General features: G+C 41.0%; 1 pseudogene; it reads left to right on the plus strand.

Annotated features, from left to right (window-relative positions):
- The first annotated feature begins 6,402 nt into the window (after positions 1-6,402).
- The window catches only part of LOC123233790, a 107,856-nt pseudogene continuing 95,538 nt past the window's right edge, over positions 6,403-18,720 (plus strand).

Below are 18,720 nucleotides of genomic sequence, written 5' to 3' on the forward strand. Positions count from 1 at the left end.
GGAGAGAGAGAGAAGGGAAAGAGAGAAAGAGAAGGGGGGGGAAAGAGAGAGGGAGAAGGGGGAGAGGGAAGAGAGAAAGAGAGAGAGTAGGGAGGGAGAAGGGGAAGAGAGAGAGAGAGAGAGAGAAAGAGAGAGAGAGAGAGAGAGAGAGAGATTCCTGCAGAAAATACTGCATTCTATGATAAGGAGGAAGTACATTTCAAGCATGGAAAAGAGGCAGTGCCAAGGCATGGAATCAGAAGATGTCATTGTCTACCAAATGGTTTGCATCCAACATTTTAAATTTTTTAATATTTATAAGAGAATCTTAGTGTCAAGACTCCTGATTTCATGTCTTGGTCCATCATTATATGACACGTAAGGGAATACTGTAAGCTCTTCTTATCCAAAGGCCTAAGCCCTGCTTGACAACTCCTATCAGTGCTATAGAACCATATAGAACATATAGGAAGGGATACTTTTTCATCTCTTGTGTGTTTATGAAGTAACTCAGCCCTGAGGAAGTATGAGTCAGGTCCTGGAAAGAAAAATAGAGGCTTATCAGATCCCTTATTGGGATGAGAATTCTTTGGCCTATAAAGGATTTTAATATGGCAGCCTGAATAATCCAACTCCCCTGACCCTGCCCTATTCCTGTGTTTTAACACTCACTTGTTCCATATGATTAGGAATTCAACAAATAGTATCAAATATTTTAACCATGAACTATGTGTAGAATGTTGTACAAAATTTAGATAGGGCATCATCATAGATTTAGAGTTGAAAAAGGTCTAAGCAATCATCTAATCTTGTCCCCTCACTTTATAATCAAGTCACTGAAACCAAAAGAGATTAAGTCAATTGGCCATTCATCCAGATAGTAAATAGCTGAAGACAAAAAGGAACTCTGGTCTTTCCTAATGTTCAAGTCCAAGTCTTTACCCAGTAAGACATGCTTACAGCTTAGTAAGAGAAAGATATAAACATAATAAATTTAAGGCAAAATAAAATGTGTCAGTGAAGTCCTACACTGGTGTTTTATAGAGTGGAGGTGACCCTAGAATCTGGAAGACTGGCCAGTGAGGACTCTGGCAAGCCCTTCCAAGTTGGAAGTTTCCACCATAGACCCAGGAACCAGGCTAGGTAAACAGGGTGAGGTTCACTGCCAAAGGGCTGGGTATCAGATAATGGATATTTGGGGTAACAAATCACTTACCAACCTATAAAAGGGGTGTGTTTGGTCAGACTGGAGAGAATACCCATGTAACATGGAGATATGTCCACACAAAGGTTGCAGACAAAGAATTGGGTGAGGCCCAAAAGGAGAGAGGCTATTATCAAATAGGACTTCCTGGAGGTCCTTGAGCTGGACTTTAAAGATAGGAATAATTAATTTCTTACTTGAAGTAATAGAGGATTTCCAAGTGCAGTTTGAACAAAATTGTAGAGATGGGAGAGTGCACAGTATTTATAGGGAGATGGCTAGGAGTCCAGTTTAGTTAGAGCAGAGAAAAAATTAGATGAATGGAATGAAAAAGCTAAAAAGGTAAGGTAGGACCAGGTGCTTTAATATCCACTTGAACTTGTTAAATGAGCAATAAGTCAATGAAAGTTTCTAAATAGTGTAATAAAATGACCATATTTCTGCATCTAACCCACGAGATAGGTACAATAGGTATTATTATTCTCTTTTTTTTCAGTTGAGAAAATTGAGGACCACAGATTAAATGATACATTCAGTCATACACTTTTCTGAGGCAGAATTTGAACCCAGATCTTCCTAACTACAAATCTAGCATTTTCTCCAACAAGCCACAATGTTAACAACTTGAGGGCATGGATATTATATCCTTTTTCATCTGAACCTTGCACATAATAGGTAATCAATAAATGCTTATTGAATTGAAGGTGAGGTAATAATCAAAGCTATGACCAAAATTTCAAACAAAATGCTTGGTCTTGTGTCATGACTGGTGGTTTATGCTCTAAGTGGGGCAGCGGGTAAAATGCCAGGTCTGGAGTCAAGAAGGCTCATCTTCCTGAGTTCAAATCTGGTCTCAGACACTTACTAGCTATGTTACCCTGGGCAAGTCACTTAACCCTGTTTGACTCAGCTTCATCTTTAAAATGAGCTGGAGAAGGAAATGACAAACCACTTCAATATCTCTGCCAACAAAACCCTAAATGAGGTTACAAAGAATTGGGTACTACTGAAAACAACTAAACAACAAAATCACAAAACCAGAGAAAGGCTGAGAACCAAAGGTCCAGGGCTGCTATCTTTGCAGAAACCTAGAACTATATGAAAGACACGTTATATTGATCCAGCTTTGGTGGTTCTAAAACTCTCAGTGGCTAAACTATGTGACTGTGGTGATATTAATAAAGGAGAAGAAATAATTTCTAGTTGATATTTGAGACTCGTACACTATTCTCCTACAATCACCTGATTATTTCACCTTCATCTGTCCTACCTAAGCAGAACCTGGTCAGTCACTCACCACCTGGCTTACTACCAAAACCTTCTCTCTGCTGGATATCACTACTGACAAACAAATACACACTAAGGTATTAACAGAGAGGAAGTATGATATGGTGGGGGAAGCCTTGAATGAGGAATCTGAGAATCAATGTTCAAATTCACTAGCTGTGTGACCTTGGGCAACTATACAATGTCTCTGGCTTTCAGTTTCCTCATTTGTAAAATGATAAAGATAGATTTCAGAACCTCTTCTGTTTCTACTAGATCTGTGATACTGTGACTGACATGTGTGTAATGAATTACTTCTCCAGTTAGCAAGGGGCAACATATTAGTCTTAAGGATGGATTGGTAGACCCCTAACATACCAGGGAGGGTCTCGAACTCCTTAGAAGGGATGCTAACTTGTGACTTTCAAAATATACATCTGTGTCATGTCAACATGGGTACATCCTCCAACTGCAGGTTGAAGACCATTTACTTCTCTCATCTCATGTCCCTCTCATCCTCATCCTCCTCTAAATCTTCCATGGAGGCAGGGGACTTTCCTCTATTTCTCTTAAACATTAGCTGGGCATCATCAGCCCATCCTTTTCCAGTCATGGATAGAGTCCTTGACTTGGGAAGACCTGGGTTGACATTTTCACTAAAGCCCAGAGAGGGTGATTTGTCCAGGGTCATACATAGCGCTATAAACATTGACTGCCCCCCTGCTCCCCAATATAGTACATATCACTAAATTGAGATCTCTTTGAAAGACACATATATATTCATGTAAAAGAAAAAAATCTACATGTGCACACACATATGTACAAATGTGTGTATATATAATTTACATATAAGCTTACATATACATTTATACATATATAATATGCTTTTTATGTGTACATGTGTCTGTGAATAGACAGGGTATCCCCAAAGTTTTTGTGTAGCTTTCACCTTTCATAGCTTGGAACTGAACTAACGCTTTAGGGACATCATTTTTGTAGGTCTGTATGTAAATATATGATTGTATATGTAGCATGCTTTCTACCTATATATGTAATGTAGAAACAAAGGCAATATTAATGCTTCAATGGGTAGATATTCCATCCAAGGCACAGATAGCTGGCCCTTTAGAAAACCTTCTCATCTTTCCCTTCCCTATCGCATTTTAGAGACTTGGCAGAATCTCTTCGCAGCTGAGGAGGAAGTCAACACGGACATTCCTTTCTCTGTCCCTTTTTCCATTCCTGTGGTAGCCCCTCGTTTAGACACAAAAAAATAGGGCTGCTGCTGTCATCAAATGAGTGACTCCTTGGACACACGGTCTCCTGACCAGCCCCAGAACAAGGAGGAGCAAGAAAAGACATTTAAGCCAAGGGACAACATATCTGCTCTGGGAAGGGGGACTCCCACAGTCCCTGGGATTCCCACCTGCTAAATAATCCATATCTTTTGGTCCTTTTCAGGCTCAGGAATGTGATTGAGCCTAGGAAATCTACTCTGCATGGAGGTCACCATCTCTAAAGAAGGGAAGACAGGGGAACCAGAGAGTGGTTAAAAGTAGGGGCGAGGTGGGGAGGGAATTTGCCTTTCTTGCCTTGTAGCACCAGCAGCAGAAATACTCCTCTGCCTTCGCTGTCCAGCACGGAAGCTTTTGCTTTGGGAAATGAAATGCCTGGATCATACCTAAGACTATGATTAAAGGCTGAGTTTAGGTTTTATCCAGACCAGATTTTTTTTCAGGGGATGGGTAGGGAAGGTAGAGTGTGGGAATGGGTGTGTCAAGGAGGTGGGGAGGAGAATACAGTTTCTGTTTTGACCAATGCAGTGGTTCATTCTCTGAAAATTTTCCACATTCATCAACTCCACGAGGTAGTCAGTTTTCTCATTTTACAGAAAAGGAAACCAAGATCCAGACACCAGTGATTTACTTAAAGATACATAAGCAGTAAGTGAATTGGTCCTAGAATCTAGGATTCCAGACCCTCAGTTCAGGGATGCTTCCATTACCCACATTACTATCTCAAGATCAGGTAGATATGAATAGAAACACAGCCAAGTGAATTGTATATTGGCCTTGGAACCAGGAAGACCTGGGTTCATATCATCTCAGACTTATTAGCTATATGACTGTCGGCAAGTCACTTGGCCAACCTAAGCTTCAATTTCTTCATCTTTTTTTAAAAAATTGGTTTCAAGGCAGAAGAGTGATAAGGGCTAGGCAATGGGGGTTAAGTGACTTGCCCAGGGTTTCTAGCTGTCACACAGCTAGAAAGTGTTTGAGGTCAGATTTGAATCCAGGACTTCTCAATCCACTGAGTCATTTGCCCACCCATTTCTTCATCTTTCAAGAGAGAATAACAATAGTTACAGGTACAGTAATCACTGATCTCATTTGGGACTATTGTAAGGCTCAAATGAGATAATGTATGTAGAGTGATTGGCAAATTTTAAGGTACTCCATAAATGTAAACTTTTATTATCTTATGTTGTTCCAGGATCAAGCAAAGTCTCCTGACCTTCCGCACTAACCAATAGTAAATGAGATAAAAATTCCACCAGGATTCCCACTGGAATTCAGAAGGGTTTGGAATCTCAGCACAGTCCACTTACATCCCTGCTCCAGAGTCAAAACCACTTGCTCCTGGGAGGTCACAGAGCCTTCTAATCCATCCCATCCTTCCCAGCAACTTCTCAACTCACTGCAGTCTATTAAGAAACACCTGTTGGCTGTTTCTCCTGGCCAGCTAGCTGTTTCAGTCCCAATTGTCTGGTAATCCTTGTCTACAAACAGCAATCGCATCTCCAAAGAAGTTAAATGAAAAGAGTGTTGAATAAAATCCCACTGTCAGTCCCTCTAGCTTCTCCCTCTCCTATCTCCCTTCCCCAAATTTTGGACTAATGAGCTTCAGCTGGCCTGCCACACCTTGCAGCTGAGTTCCGAAGCCATATTATTGAATCTGACCATAACCACCAGTAGCCTTCATCTTCTCTACTTATTTTTTAAAAAGAATGACTTGCTACACTGGACTGTCAGCATTCTTTACAGCATCATACGTCACCCCAAAATATTCTTTGCTTCTAGTAGGGGGCATAAATATTTAAAACATTTTTAAACCAACAAAACCACATCACATTTCTGTTCGCTCTCAGATTTTTCTTCGCAGACAATGCCGTTTTCCATGTCACTGAATGCTACCTTTGTCCCAGCCTCAGATTACGAGGAAGCCTTGAAAATGTGACTCCACTAACCAAGTAACACATACCAGATTTGAATTGATAGTTGGCAACCGTGAGGAGGGCATAGGTTGAGCAATGGCAAACACTTCTCTTTGGACCCTCTGAAGCCTTAAGGCTGGGAGCTGTTTGCTATCCAAGCTCACTTCAAACAATTAACAAAGGTACTGCAGGCCACTGATGGGAAAATAAGGGGAAAAGGCAATCACCATAAACAAGACAGGGAGTCCACTAAGCTGGAACCCCATAGTTATATCAGGCATACAAAGTATAATACATATGTTCTCCTCAACAATCATGGGGAGCAATCGACATCTCATCTTCTGTTTGCTGCTTTGGTATCAGTCTTCTCCCTCCCCTGACCCATTCCAGCCCAGCAAAACCACCAGCCTCAAACCAAAGTCATAACATAGCATCAATGACTTCTTGAAACTCAGGAATAAGCCAATCTAGGTCTAGCCCTCCTCCCTCCCTGCCCAGAACGGATGTCGCCTCTACGCCTGTAACCAATCAGCCTCACACCACCAAGTCCCGTCTCCAAAGTTTGAAGCAATTGCCCGTGGTTAAGGAGCCTTGCTCCCGTCCTGCCTGCCCCACACCAGGATCGAGGGACATGGCAACTTCTCTCCCAGACACTTCTCCATCCTCTGGATGATCCCCCCCTTCCTGGGAGAAACCTGAAAATCTCCACTCAGGAACAGAAGTCCTCCATCCTGCTGGCATGGAAGCATATGGTGGTCAAAAGGAAACTCGAGTCGCTTTCCCTACCTTTGTTGAGGGTCCCAGTGACGAGCCTAAAGATAGTCTGGGCAAATTTCACGATCCCAAGCTTGCATCTCTTGGAGCAGCCACTCATGGTGTGGAAGAAGAGGTAGGCTCTTCTTTGTAGCTGAAGCCTGGGAGCACTCCCCCAACAAGAGCACACAGCCACACTGAGTTGCTCAGGGACTTGGACTCCACTTTGGTGCAGTGCAAAATCTCCCACCTCCAAAGAGGGATAACTGTGGGTTTGGGCTCAGGGAATAGCACGAACAACCTCTGCAATGAGGCTTGCCTTTTGCAAATCAAACAGAGAAGGCTGCAGAGCAGCGTTGGTGCACCCTTCCTCTGCCCCCTGTCCCACTTCTGTCCACTAAGGTGCACATCACCCAGGGTCCTGGGGAGCTCAGTGCCCTGGGCAGAACTTCCGAAGCTCAAGGTGCTCAGAGCAAAACTGAGAGTAAAGAATAACAGAGCAGAGCTGAAATGAGGGAGGAGTCGGCAGCTTTCCCAGTCTTTGCTGACTGTCTTACATGGCACTGGTAATGCAGCAATTAATACTGGAGTCAGAAGGGAGGTGACTGCCGCCCGAAAAACACAAGGAACAACAACCTCACGCTCATGTTTTCTCCTTCTCGGTTAATCTAATTGATTTATTGACTTGGCTCTTATCAAAACCAGGCAAAGCTCCCCATAGAGTCAACACTGGTTTCTGCACTCAGTGGAAAGTTTACTGACAGACTCTGGAGTGACCTGGATTGCATCACAGAAGAGACTGGCTGAGTAGAGAGCCCCCCCCTGCCCCAGGGGTGGGGGAAATCTGGAACTGGGTATGTGTGCACAGCTGGGCACAGCTGGGTACAGCTGGCTCAAGCTGCCTCCTCCCACGGCTCAAGGATGTGTCAGCCTGCCTGCCTTTCCAGGGACTAAGCAAATTCAGTATTAATGTTTGAGCTGCCTCTGGGCGCTACTGCAACATGGACTTCAGAAGAGAATCCCTTTTTTTCACCCCTTTTTTCCTTTCTGGGAGTTAACTATGCCACAAATAGTAGTCCAGTCATTGGTAATGCATGATTGTGGAGGAGGCTGAGGGCAAGGAGCATTATCTGATTCCGAGAGGACTGCTACATACATATGAACTACCGATTTTCAGAAGAAGAAGAATACCATGCAATAAAATACACTAAGTGTGAAAAAGATACATGTATGTGTGTATACATATACACATATAAATACACATAGGTGTGTGTACAGACAAGCAGAAGATTACAAGTCCTATAATTTCATCAGCATAGGAACCTCTTGGTGTGGAATGTCTTTCCACTGCTTCAGATCAGTAATTCCTCTTTAACTGATAGTCTTAGAATATTTGAAACATGAGATTGAGCACAATTTGTCTTCCCTCTAATGTGAATACTTTCAGGTCTCTCTGTCCCCCTGGGTTTCCATCATGAGCATCAGTCACCATGGCATTGGACTGTAGATATTCAGAGTGTAGGAAATAAGATATGACACATCTTGGAAACTGTTTTAAGAAAAAGAAATCAATCCTCCACAGCAGCTTGTTTGTATGTCATTTGATTCTTTGGTGTTTAAATGCAGTACCAAGAGTGCCATTGCATTTTCTTGGTGCAGAGGTGGATGAGAAGTATTCCAGACATGTCAGCTTCTAGGACTGCCCTGACTGGCTGTATGACCTTGGGCAAGTCACTCCCTAGACCAGAGTTCCTCTTATGTAAAGTAAGGAGAGTTCAACCAGATTATCTTTGAGGTCTTTTCTAATTCTAACTTTCTTTAATCCTTATTTATATGAAATCTGATTAAAGGAAAAATCATGATAACTTAGAGGGCATCATGCCCACCCCCATCATTTTACCAATGAGTAAACTGAGGCAGCTAAAGGATTCGCTCCAGGTCTTACATTAGTAAATGTCAGAGGCAGGATTTAAACTCCGGCTTTCTTCACTCTGTCGCCAGTTCAGTGCTTGTCTCAGTCCTGATAAAAAGAGAGTAACAGATTTGAAAAGTGACCTTTATCTCTACATTTGTCTTCCCTCTGATGTGAATACTTTCAGGTCTCTCTGTCCCTCTGGGGTTGTTTGTTAGTTTAGTTTATGAAGAAGTATCAAGCCATGGAATGGAAAAGGACCATGCATCCTTAAATCCCTGAGTTTTTCCTTTATTAGGGGAGCAGAGCTGACTACAATCTTGGGCAGAGTAGGCAGCTGTTCTGAGTGTGCTTTGCAGGGAGCTGAATGTCTTCCCACCCCCAGCCAAAAATATCTCCTTTTGCCTGTCTGCCACAGTGCCTGGAGTTACTATGTTATTTACTCCTTTGAATTAAAGCATTGAAGGCCCTAGTTAAAATGCAGGTGTTATCTAAGAAGAGGACTACATGAAGCTATTTCTGACCACTACCACCTTTAACAGGAAATAATAGTTTGTCAGGTTGGCCCATCACCCAGCAGAGATGGGACACATGGGACACAGTCTAGCAGAAGTTGTGAAAGGAAGAGGGAAGGGTCCAGAACACTGGGCATTGCCCAAGAGGGCTGATTCAGATGAACTCCAACAGTGAAGGGACTGGTGTTCAGTTAGACAAGGAAGCACAGTATAAAGGGAGGCAGCAGCGAAGTGGAAAGAGTATTGACTTTAAAGTTATCAGACCTGGGTTCAAACCACATTTCTGACTTTGTGTGACTGAGTGAATTTGGGCAAATCATTTGACCTCCACAAATCTCAATTACCTCAAGTGTAAAATGAGAAGATTGGATGAGATAGCCTCTGAGGTCCTTTCCAGTTCTAAATATATGACCTGAGAGGAAGGACTGATGGAGGAAAAAGGAAAGAATGACTATAGAAAAGGGGACAGAGTTGTTGAAAATATATTTTGTCTACTTCACAATTCTGAAAGACTATGCAGGAAAGAATGATCCTCTTGTATAGAGAAGTCAGTTTTTAAGACAGTGGTGAGGATGTGTGTGTGTGTGTGTGTGTGTGTGTGTGTGTGTGTGTGTGTGTGTGTGTGTGTAGAATGGTTCAGTAACTCTGAGATTTAATCCATTCATTTAATAAGTTCAAAGAATGTGCCAAGCACTGTTAAACACTAGGAATGTATAGGGGATAAAATGAAAGAATTCTTGACCTCCAGGAGCTTATATCCTGCTTTAGAGAAGCATTTTGTACACAGAGAAGCATCAAATAAATGGCAAAATTAATCCAGAGGATTTTGAAGGGGACACTAGCAATTGATGGGATTATTTGATAGAGAACAGTCCTATACTTGGAAGTAATTGGTCTAAGCCTTGAGAAAAGGTAGGCATTCTATGAAATAGAGGTGAAAGAGGAATTCTGTTTAAACATAGGTAACATCCTGTGCAAAGTTACAGAGGAAGGATACAGGATGTCATCTAAGGTGGAGGGCTCAGAATGTAGGTTATTTGGCTCAAATATGGCATATGGGAAAACAAATTCACGTTCATAAACCAGGAAAGATCAACTATAGCCAGATTATGAAGGGATATAAGTGATAAGCAGAAAGAATAGTTTGTATTTTATTCTTGAGGAAATAGAGAGCTACTTGTTTCTTGAACAGGAAGTGACATGGACAGATTTGTGCTTTAGGAATATCAGTTTAATTCAAAGGAGAAGGAGAGGGGAGAGACCTGAGGCAGGCTGACTGTCATTCTAATATCACTGAATTTCTCTTTCTTCCAGCAACAGAGAATTTTCATAAATTTTAACAAACTGCATTAGCTGCATCTTTTGGGAGGTGGATTGGCAGGCAGAGGCTTCCACTGAAAACTGAGACAACTGAGAAACCAATGTCAAGGAATGCTGAGACTTTAGAAAGACTCACTGACCAGGGACTCCATCTTTGTCCTGGGAACCAGAAAAGGAATCTTTAAAGACCAGTTACTTTTATAAGATTGTCAGCACCATCTGCTGCTGGACAACAGAAGACGCCCTCAGGAGTCTGAGGATCAGGCTGGTATAGAGGGATGAATAATGATAACATTTGATCTGAAGGAAATATCTTGTTGGTTTTTTTAAAAAATAAGAATATGCTCCCCATACCCTTCACTATAGATGCACATCTGACCCAACCTGTGTTGTTTCTAACAGTGATGGTGAATCCTTTAGACATTGTATGTGATGCCCTAACCCCCCCACACATACACACACACTGCATACTATGTCCTGGTCTTCCTGTAGACTGAGGTCCCCTCAATCTCACCCCAGACAGGAGAGGGAGAAAGAGAGGGGAGTGGCCCAGGCTTTCCACTCAAGGAAGGGAGTAAATGCTTCCATTGGGCTACTGGGCAGAGGGGTGAGGAGGCAGGGTGGAAAGGGGGAACAGAGCAGCTCTGGTGGGCAATGGCTCACATGCCCACAGAGAGAGGTCTCTGAGTGCCATCTTTGGCACACATGCCATTGTTTCACCATCATGTTTATAGGACTATCTGGAACTTTCCAAAGCTGTCAGTACCAGTGAAAACTCGATTTCTACCTTGATAAAGAAGAATGGATGAAGGAACAAAAAACAATTTTTAAGCACTATGTGCCAATCAGTGTGATGAACCCTAAGGATACAAATATAAAAGCAAAGATAATCCCTATCTTCAAGGAGCTTACATGCTAATAAGAATAAGCAACTCAGACAGAGTAGTGGCCAGGGAGATAATTTGGCTTGAAAAGATTGTTAGTGGGGACATATCAGAGTACTGTGAGAAGCAATGTCAAGGTTGATTTGATTGATTCCAGAACTAGAAGGTGGGAGGTAGGGAAGGGCAGGAGGAGTAAACATGGTACAGTTGGTGAGATGGATGCAGAAGTAAAGCTTGATTAGGGCTGAACTTAGATGTAATGGGAAATGAGGACAACTACTAACCAGTAGAGCAGGGCTGAGAGTTGGCTTTGGAATCAGGAAGACCTGGGGTTGAATCCTACCTCTAATTCACATTAGCTTCTTGAACCTGACAAATCACTTAACATCACCCATCTCCAAGTCCTTAACACCAAAGCAGAATAAGTGCTATGGAATATTCTTCCCTCAAAACTTCCTATAAGTGCTCATTTCCTTCCCCCCACCTACACAATAATCACTCATCCTGAGGGGGCAGAGCCAAGGCGGCAGCTTAATAGAAGTGAAAGTCAAAACAGCTCTGGCTATCTTTCCAAACCAATTTTGAAGTAGCCTCAAAATGACAAGAGTCAAAGAAGGACAGAGTGAGGGGGCCCTCCACTGAACACAACTTGAAAGGTAGGCAAAGAGGGTTGATTTTTATAGGACAAGGGGGAACCAGAAGCAAAACTGCACACAGAGGAGTGTTGGCTGACCACTCCCCACCTTGAAGGCAGGCTACACCAACAAAAGAGTACCTCAGATCCACCTCTTGAAGTTCCAGGCCCTAGTATCAGCCCACAGTGAGTTCTAGAAGTCTGTAGGGATAGGCTCTTTCAAATCTGCTGAAGACATTGCCCCAGGGCAAAATAACTCACAGTGCTGATCCCTGCAAGCCAACAGCAGAGGAAACAGAATCAGCTATCAACTTTTGGAATACATAGTTCACAGGCAAAATAAATAAATAAATAAATAAATAAATAAAAGCTTGGAAAGTTGAGCAAACAACAACAAAACAAAATAAAAACCACTTAACCCTCAAAAATTTCTGTTGGGACAAGGAGAAAAGGACAAAACCAATAAGAGATGGTGATATCCAAGCAACCACATGGAAAATTTTAAGAAAGGGGGGTGAGGTTGGTCTCAAACTCTGGAAGAACTCAAAAAAGGAATTCAAAAATCAGATAAGACAGGCTGAAAGTGAGAAGAAAATGGGGAAAAGAAATAAAAGTAATGCAAAAAGAAAATAATAGCTTACAAAGCAAAATAGGTGAACTGGAAAAAGAGACATAAAAATCCAATAAAGAAAAAAGTTAAAAAAAAAAAAGCAAACAGAATTGGCCAAGTGTAAAAAGAGGCAAAAAATCTAATGAAGAAAAGAGTGCCATGAAAAGTAGAATGGACCAAATGGAAAAGTAGAATCAAAAGGCCATGGAAGAAATTCAGTCTTCAAAAAATTAGAATTGGGCAAATAGAAACTAATGATTTCACAATTCATTAAGAAACAATAAAACAAAATCAAAAGAATGGAAAAAATAGAAGGCAATATGAAATATCTCGTATCACTCATCCCTGGCCTTGAAAAGGGAACTCACAATCTGTCTATATTGTTGAATTTCATGTCTACTTCTTCTTTCCAGTGGTAGTTGTAAAGACCACTCTATTCTTCTCCCCATCAATACCCTATTGATATACCTTTAGGACCACCAATCTTTTCCATTCATCCAACAGCTGAATCCTACTGTACTGTCTCCTGAGACTTTTGGGGCACTCTGTTTACTTTGTATAAAAGGTGACATGGCATGCTAGATAGAGAAGCCAAGAAGCATTGAATTCAAGTCTTATCTATGCCACATATGGGCCATGTGACCCATGACAAATTGTTTAACTTCCCCATTCTCTAGGCATCTCTCAAAGAAAGCACCAGCCTCCCTTAGCAGGAAGAGTTTTCTCATCTAGGAATTTTACATGCTTATGAAATGATAGGCCCATTCCCTACCCCTGTATTTAGTATTAATTACTTACAAGAGGAATTGTGAATGTAAACTCATTAGGGACAAGAACTATTGTTTTTTCGTTTTTTCATGCTTAACATCTGGCATATAGTGGATACTTATAAAATGGTTACTGATTTATTGAGCAACTTGGTGGAGCAATGGATAGGTGTAGGACCTGGAGTCAGGAAGATTCGAGTTCAAATCTGGCCTCAGACACTTAGTAGTTGTGTGATATGGACAAGTCACTTAACCGTATCTGCCTCCGTTTCCTCATTTTTTAAATGAGCTGGAGAAAGAAATGGTGGACTTCAGTATTTTTGCCAAGGAACCTCTCAAATGGGGTCACAAAGTTTGATACAACTGAAATTACTCAACAACAACAAATGATTCATTGATTATACTCTTGGTCAGGAAATGAAACTCATCATTCAACATATAAGTAGAAGGCAATTGTTATACTATAAACCATTTTCTGTAAGTGAAACAGGAGTCAAAAGCAAGGAGAAATCAGTGTGAACTAGAACAATGTGAACATGAAGAAGGCTCCATGCAAGAGAAAAGATTTGATCTTGTCCTTGAAGACTAAGTACGACTCATATATGCAGAGGGCACCTAATGAATGCTTAATGATCATTTAAAATCATTTAAGAAAGTTCCAGGCTAGAAATGTTAGCTCCATTAATGATAATGAACATTGTTTTTTTCTTTAACATACTCAGAGTATTTTGTATCCTAGAAAGATTTCAGAGATTAACTCTTTGTGTAATAGATGGGAGATCTTTGTACTTCCCGAGTAGGTTAGTAATAAAAGAGACCTTAGAGGTTATCTTATTTGGGGATTCTTAACCTGGGGTGCATGGACCCCTAAGTCTCTAGAGAGAGATTTCAAGTTCATGGACCCCCTGAATCAATCCAATTTTATGGACAAAGAGAGTGAGGCCAAAGAAAAGTAAGTAGCATCCAAACCATAACACAACAAGGTCAATGTCTCAGCAGAAGATATGATGAGAAATACATATTATTCCCATTATGCATCATGTGATAGTATGGTTTGTGGCAGAATCCTGTTTTCACAGCTGAAGAACATGCTATTCCCCCAAACAAGGAACAAGAGGAAACTCAGTGGAGTTCGAACAACGAAGTGAAGACAGAGAAATCAAATAGTCCACAGGTTGTAATTAGTTGTAATTAGTCTGTTTCCCTGCCATGGGTATGCATTGTGTAAATGAACTTAAGGATGTTCATTCCACCCACCTGAAAACATTTAAGAGGCTAGTTACATCTAAACCTCAATGGGAGAGAAGCCAGGCAGGTGGTGGTTCCAGATGGTTGTTCTGTCTGGAGGAGTACATGGTCCCTGAGAATCCAACAATACTGAGGGAGGGCCAGAGATTAGGCTGAGGAGGGGGTGAGGAGGAAATAGCAATTGCCTTCAAATATTTGAAGGGGTGTTGGGAGAAAAGAAACTAGACTTATTCTGTATGTGTCTCTATAGGGTAAAACTAGAAACACATTGGAAGTTATAGGGAGGTAGATACCAGGTCAGTGTAGGAAATGTTTCTCTTAAATCAGTGGTCCCCAAACTTTTTTGGCCTACCCCCCCCTTTCCAGAAAAAAATATTACTTAGCCCCCTGGAAATTATTTTTTTTTAAATTTTAATAGCAATTAATAGGAAAGATAAATGCACCTGTGGCTATCACCACTTCCCTGGATCACTGCAGCACTCACCAGGGGGCGGTAGCGCCCACTTTGGGAATCACTGTCTTAAATGATGCCTGAAAAAGAAACGAACTGCCGCAAAAGGCAATGAACTCCCTGTCACTAGGTAAGTACAGAGCCTGGATCACCACCTGTCAGCAATTCAATGGAAAGGATTCATAGATGTTTTAGAGGATTTGCTTCTTGAAAGCCCAGACCTTGTCTCATTGATCACTGTAGTTCTCTTAGCAACTGCCCTTTGTGTTGCATATAGACCAATGGCTATAAATGTGAATGAATGAATGAAGAAATTTAAAAAATGGATAGAAATAGATAGCATTTATATAATACTTTAAGGCCTACAACACAATTTACATGTTTTCCCATTTGATCTGCTGAATAAATCATGAGTTAGTATTGAAAGGGAAGCTAGAGTTTACCTAGTACAAGCATTTCACCTCACAAATGAAGAAGTGCTAGAAAGGGGGAATTCACTTGGGATAGAACCTCCAATTCTTGTACTAGAAAAGGGTTGGGCTAGATCATCTCTGGGGTTACTAACAACTATAAGAGTTTATGAGCCTGTGGTTAGCTTTACTGGTCCACATAGAAAGATCCCTGAGTTAACTAAATTATCAGTATTATTATTAACTTTGTGAATTGAACATAGGATCCAATTCAGTTTTTTTAAAAAAAAACCATTTATTAAGGACCTACTATATGTAGGTTGCAGTGCAAAATACTAGGATATGAAAATAAAAACAGCTCCTTCCCTCAAGGGACTTTACACTGAGAAGATTCAGTGGTACCCAGACAAGGATAACATGAGATGACATGATCTATTATTATCTATTATCTACTATTAAGATCTGTATGATTCTTGATTCACAAGTCAACAAGCATTTATTTTGCACATAGGATGTGGCAGGCTCTATACTAAAGGCTTTCTTGAGCAGTACATGTTTTATTTTGTATTCAATAAGTCAATAAACATTCATTATGTGCCTTCTATATGCCAGTAATTATTGGCATATTTTTCCTTTTCAATGAAACTGCTCACTCTGGTCACTGTGGTTTAAAAGGAACACTGAAAATCTAAAGAGTGCCAAGAGAAGGACAACCAGGGTGGTGAAAAATATTGAGCCCCTGTTATCTGAGGATCACTTGAGGGAAATGGGGATATTTAGCCTGGAGAAGAAAAGACAATGGAAAAACATCAGTTCTCTCTTCAAGAATAGAATAGGGTATCAAGTGGATTCAACTTGTTTTCTTTGGCCTCAGAGGGAGAAATCAGAAGCAATGAGTGAAAATTGTAAAGAGAAAAATTGAGGCCTTATGTCAGTAAAAACTTCCTTATAATTAAAGGTGTTCAAAGGTTTCCCTAGAGAATGGTACTTTCCCTATCATGGATGCCTTCAAGGAGGAGATGGCTGACAATTTGTCAGTAGGTAATAGATAGGATTCCATTTGTATATGGATTGGACTACTTGACAAGTTATCTGTCTTAACTTTCAGATTCTGAGATTCTGACTATATTGTGAGTTCTCTGAGCATTTGGATCATGTCTTTTCCCCCCCTTCACATTTGGGTCTTCTCCTGGGTCTGGTGCATAGTCAGTACCTTATAAAAGATTGTTGAAGTTTATTGATTTTGAGAAATGGATGTAAGTGGGGAGAGACAGAAAAGGAATTCATTATTAAACACCAATTTATTCAATCACTCCAATTTTTAGCAAGGGCAGAGGCAATATCTGGGAAATTAGAAGAGTTACTTATCCTCCCAGAATGCTCTCCAGAAAAGCAAGTTGTAGGAAGAAAGTCTAATTTAGAGATTGGTCTGCATGAATGGTCAGCCTCCCTCTGCAGGTCTCAGAGTTTGGGGCGTTATATCTAATTTCTTCCCCACTTCATAGGTGATTTGGGCAGGCCAATAATTCTATTTTTCTATACAGGCTTAATATATATACAGGAATTGAAAATCCTGTTGTCAAAGCCAAAATGATTACATCATCTTTCTAATGATGAGCTCAGGACTTCTTCTAGGCCCCCAGAGAGCACTTTGTAGCTTTCTTATGGCATTGATCTAATTCTGTTTTACATCATGGTTGTTTGTCAAAGGACTATGGATTTTAGAGTAGGAGGGAACTTTAGAACATCTAGTTCAGTTCCCTCATGTTACAGATGAGGAAACTGATGCATCTTATCTCCCCTTTACATTATAAACTCCTGGAAGGAAGGAACTATTGCTTTACTAATCTTCAAGGTCATTGAGTATAATGGAAAAAAGCATTGTGTATGAAATTTGAAGAGCTGGTTGTTGAATCTCAGCTCTTTCACATATTTGATGTTTGACCCTGGGCAAATAATTTCCTTTGTTTAGACCTGAGGTCTCTCTTTATATTATGAGGGGGATAGGACCTAATGATCTGTAAGATGCTTTCCAACTCCACATCCTGTGAGGTTTTAAATTTTGTTTTGGGGGAGTTGTTTTTGCCTCATCCTTCATTCTAGTCCCATAGGCAATCAATCAAAATTTATTCATTTGAATTGTAACAAAGGATGAGATACCTATTGTTGGTTCAGAGCTTAAAGAAACCAATCTGCCTATTTTAGGCATTTATTTTAACCTTACGCATGGCATGGCCAGTAGCTAAAGTCTCAGGATCTTGCCTCTATATTTTAGTTTTCAATCTACTACTGGAATTAAACTCTATCTCCTTGGAGTCTCAGACTTCTAGTTCCTATAGGGCAGCATTGGTGAACCTTTTCCAAGGTGTGCAAGTGTCCAGAGGGCAAATTCAAGCTGTTTGTGAGCTCCCCATTCCCCATTGCCAGAGAGAACTGAGGGAGGAATTGCTTCCTTTGGGTGACTGGACAGAGGGATAGGGCATGCAAAAAAAATGTCCTCTGGTGCTCGAAAGAGGGGAACAGATTAGCTCCCTGAGTGTGGGCTCTGCACACATGCCACAACTTCACCAACACTGCTATAAGAAGTCAGCTTTTTTACCTTCTTTGAGAAAGAATTGACGAGTTGGGACCTGGAATATAGACTCTGGCTTCTTTATAGGGAACTATTTCAGAGCCCTGGTTGGGTGCTGCTGCATAAGTACCAAATATCAGTGTACCATTGACCCATTTCAAGAAATTCCCTAATTTTAGGAAAATATTTGCTAACAATAATCTACAAAACACTTACTATACACACATACACACATACTAATGCATGCATGTGCACACATGCAGACACACACACAAACATGCAGAAATTGCTGTATTTGCCAAGGTTACATTCGTCACTGGAACCAAATTCGATTCAGCTACTTGGAGCCCAAGTTTTATTCTTCTGATTCCTCCCCAGTCCTGTGCTCATCCTATAATATCTTGAGATTGAGATTCCCTTCCTTTGCAGATGATGGCATTGAGCCAAAGAGAAGTGGCCTGGCTTCCCTTTGGAGAATGGCCTGGAAATGAAGGGGAACATGAGGTTTTCAATGCTTTCTCCATGGTCCTCATACGGACACCCTGAAATGGCAGAAGATGTACAATCCTCATGGACCCTAACATTTGCCCACACTTGGTTCATGGAATCACAGGATTGAGAATTTGAAGGGACTTTTATCAAGTACATCCTCTTTATTTTACAGACACAAAGTGAGATCCGGAGAGGTTAAGTGAACTGTCCTTCTAGAACAGGGGTCGGCAACCTTTTTGGTCCTGAGAGCCATAAACGCCACATTTTTTAAAATGTAATTTCGTGAGAGCCGTACAGTGCTCACAGTGCGCTCCTGTAACAGTACCTGAAAAAAAATTGACTTTATGGCTCCTGCAGAAAGAGCCATACGTTGCCAACCCCTGCTCTAGAACAAAAGTTCCTTGAGGAGTGGGACTTTGTTTATATATCCCCAGTATCTAGCATTATGCACATCAGGCATTAAGTAAACATTTGTTGAAGTGAAGCAAA

Source organism: Gracilinanus agilis, chromosome 2, assembly GCF_016433145.1.
Source record: "Gracilinanus agilis isolate LMUSP501 chromosome 2, AgileGrace, whole genome shotgun sequence".
Lineage (NCBI taxonomy): Eukaryota > Metazoa > Chordata > Mammalia > Didelphimorphia > Didelphidae > Gracilinanus > Gracilinanus agilis.